The sequence below is a fragment of the Centrocercus urophasianus genome, unplaced genomic scaffold, assembly GCF_019232065.1.
Source record: "Centrocercus urophasianus isolate 14NV4802_14NV808 unplaced genomic scaffold, USGS_Curo_1.0 seq_39, whole genome shotgun sequence".
Classification (NCBI taxonomy): Eukaryota; Metazoa; Chordata; class Aves; order Galliformes; family Phasianidae; genus Centrocercus; species Centrocercus urophasianus.
In genome coordinates this window covers 3,365,216-3,368,708 of record NW_024884966.1, presented here as the reverse complement: position 1 = coordinate 3,368,708, position 3,493 = coordinate 3,365,216, and positions in this window count along the sequence as shown.

Sequence of the window (3,493 nt, the reverse complement as noted above, 5' to 3'; positions counted from 1 at the left end):
CTATTCTATTCTATTCTATTCTATTCTATTCTATTCTATTCTATTCTTATTCTATTTCTCAGAGTCAGTGCTCACTCTTGGTCTCTGGACCACAGCCATCACCACATGTTTATCTCTACACTTTAAGGACACTTGGAGGCGTAACACGACCAGCAGCAGTGGTAAAAGCCCTCTCAGCTTTGCCTGGCCTCCAGTTTTGTACAAAAATACCTTGTCTCAAGATAGTAACTAAGAAGCAAGCACTGTGGTGATGAAGCCACAAGGGCAGAGAGCCTGATCCCCAGTCAGGTGGTGTTCCTTCCCTTCCTTTCCCCAGCAGATGTAGCCCATAGGGTGTTAGAAAGCACCCAGCCCCTGCGCACATTTCATAAGGCACTGGTTTGCTCATTGGAAATTGATTATCTTCTTGATTACATCATGGGTTACACAACCAGGTTTTGCCTGTGACATTGACCTCAGGAGATGTAATCTGCTCTCCAGAGGACTAGGTATGAAGTAACCATCTCCTTACTCAAAGGGAGTCCTACATGTAGCCTGTTTTCTTTGCTCCTTGAAGTACTGTACTTCAAAGCATCTTTTCTAATTCCCTGGGCATCCTGCATTTTTTAGGTCAGCAATAATCTTGCTGTTAGTATTATTCCTCACAGTTTGCCATCTGCCCAACTGGGAAGCAGAGACAGTTGATTTCCAGCAAGGATTTTAGAAGCCATGCATGCCTGCAGTACCATTAGTTGCACATACAGGCTGGAAAATTGCATTTCTATACTAGTAAGCAATGCCTTTCTCTAGGTCCTGAGATCTGATAGTGTGTGCAACCATACCCATATTATGCAACCATACCCATATTATGCAACCATCTCTGCTTCCTGAACAAGGTTACCACACCAGACTGCCTGCTGGAATACTTTCTAGCCTGGATTTAGCATTGAAACTGCTCAGGAATTTTTGGCAGAGTGCTAGCGGAGGTCAAAATTGCCAAGGCCATGTTATTATTTATTATGGATGATCAAACTCTAGCACTCCTGTCCTGACACTATTTAATCTGTTAGAGCAGACACAGAGAGATTGGCTGAATCACTGTCCAGACTTCACTGGCAATATCAGCTACACCTCAATGAATAATAATGAGATTTTGGACACAGCAGAGACAGCAGACTTGCCTGTTATCTATGCCAACCATCACGTGTGTGTAGGTGAAGGTCAATGCCACATTGGCCTGTCTGATGTATGTGACCCCATAGAATCACAGAATCATTTGTGTTGGGAGGGGCCTTTAAAGATAATCTAGTCCAACTCCCTGCAATAATAGGGGCACCTACAGTGTGCTGTTTGTGCTGTTTCCTACAATAGCATCTGCACAGAAGACTTGACATCATCAGGAGATGCAGCACTCCAGAAACAGTGATATGTGAGAGATCAGGAAACTCCTCAGACAAGTGAAGGCTGTGGGGAGGCCTCATTGTGGCCTTCCAATGCTTAAAGGGATGTTATAAACAGGAGAGAAATCAACTTTTTACATGGACTGGTAGGACAAGTTGAAATGGCTGCAAATTATAAGAGGGGAGATTTAGATTGGGATTCAGAGGGAAAGCTTTCACTGAGATGGCGGTGATGCCCTGGCACTGCTGCCCAGAGCTGTGGGTATCTGTCCCTGGAGGTGCCCAAGGCCATGGATGGGCTCTGGGCATCCTGAGCTGCTGGAGGGGAACCAACCTGTGGCAGGAGTTGGGACTGGGTGAGCTTTAAGGTCCCTTCCAACCCAAGTCATCCCATGATTCTATGATTCTAGGATAAGGCTGGAGAGGAATTTGCCTTCTCTCCATAGCAATCAGCACCTCCTGCCTCACATTCTTCCTCACGAACATTGATTGTCATTCCTTCTAACTCCACCTTTACAGGGGAATCTTCATCTTGCACAGGGTTTAGGGGGACGTTACATTGGCTGTGTAGTTTTTTAGCACCTGTGTGCACAGGTTTATTTAACTAACTCACTGTATGGATTGCAACATGATGACAAATGCAATGGAGATAAAAGCAACCAAGGGTAGCCAAGCTGCCAATAGGTAATAATTGACCAGGTTGCCAGACTCCAGCAGTATGGTGTCCTTGAACTTGGTGCATACAGTGGCTTTTCAGTCTCCTTTTCTGCCTGCATCAGACCCGTGTGCCTTTTTGAGGATGCCAGGAACTTGCTCATCCGTTGGCATTCTCTCATTTAGAAAAACCTGTATGTTTTTGTTAAAATTACCCTACATGTACTTGGTTATAAGAGGAATGTAAGATTTCAGTCCATGTTCTTTCATCTGATTAGCTAAATCTTGGAAGCTTAAGGCGACTGAAGAACAAAGCATTGTCAGATTTTATTCTCTTACTTTGCTTTTGACCAATGAAAGACGAAACACCACAAATATGAATCACTCTGTAAGTATTGCAAGGATCTGTGCCATAATTAAGAATGTAAGGAGACTACTGAAGTATTCGTAGGCACAAAAATGGTGTTACTGATATGTAAGTCTATGCTCTTCTAAATAACCATGTGCCTATGTAGCTTTAAATGCATATTCCTAGTTAAAATGGCAAAATCAAAATTTACTGTGCCCAAATACAGGTACACCTGTATCATTAAACACTCCTCAAAGCATAACAGTGCTCAGACTCTACGAGCAGCTCATCCCCAAATTTTACTAGCCATTAGCTTCTAAGCTGTGCTTGAGAGAACTCTGAGAAAACATTGGCACAAAAGCAAACAACAGCGGGCACGGCACCCGTGATGAAGCACATTTAGCTGGAGATAGTTGGCCTGTCAAGAAAGGAAGAAAAGAGGGAGATAGCCACACAGACCCTTTCATTCACTGCTAATACGTTCGAGGAACTTCCAGGGAACATTTAGATGTGTCGAGGGACATGGTTTAGTGAGAACTATTGGTGATAGGTGGATGGTTGGACTGGATCGTCTTGTAGGTCTTTTCCAACCTTGGTGATTCTATGATTCTATGAATATTTTCAAGGCATTCTTTCTGTCGTATCCACATTGCAGCATTCCTAAATAAGATTTTCAGTGACACCCCTTACAACCTACTTGCTTAGCTCCATTCTCTTGGGGTAGGCACTTACAGCTCCTGGAGCTCCCAGATCATGTCTGGAAGTCAACATTCAGCAGAGGTTCCAGCAGAACTCCTTTCTGGCCCTGGCAGCCATGGGAGCAGCTCCGTGTACACACCGGCGTGTTCCAGCCAATGGTCAATGCAACATCAAATGTTCTGCTCTCGGGGCATTCTGTACAAATTTGGCCTGGTCTGAAACAACCAGCTTGCACCTGTCTTTGTTTTTGTTAGCAGTCAAAGTCATGGAATTTTCCTATTGCTGTGAATGACATTTTAAGGCTGTATGCATGCTAGCAGGGCTTAAAACATTGCTTGCTTTACTGGAGTGCTGTTCTCCCCCTCTGAGAATTAAGTGTTTGTGTCGAGATCTGTGAATGCTGTGGAAATTT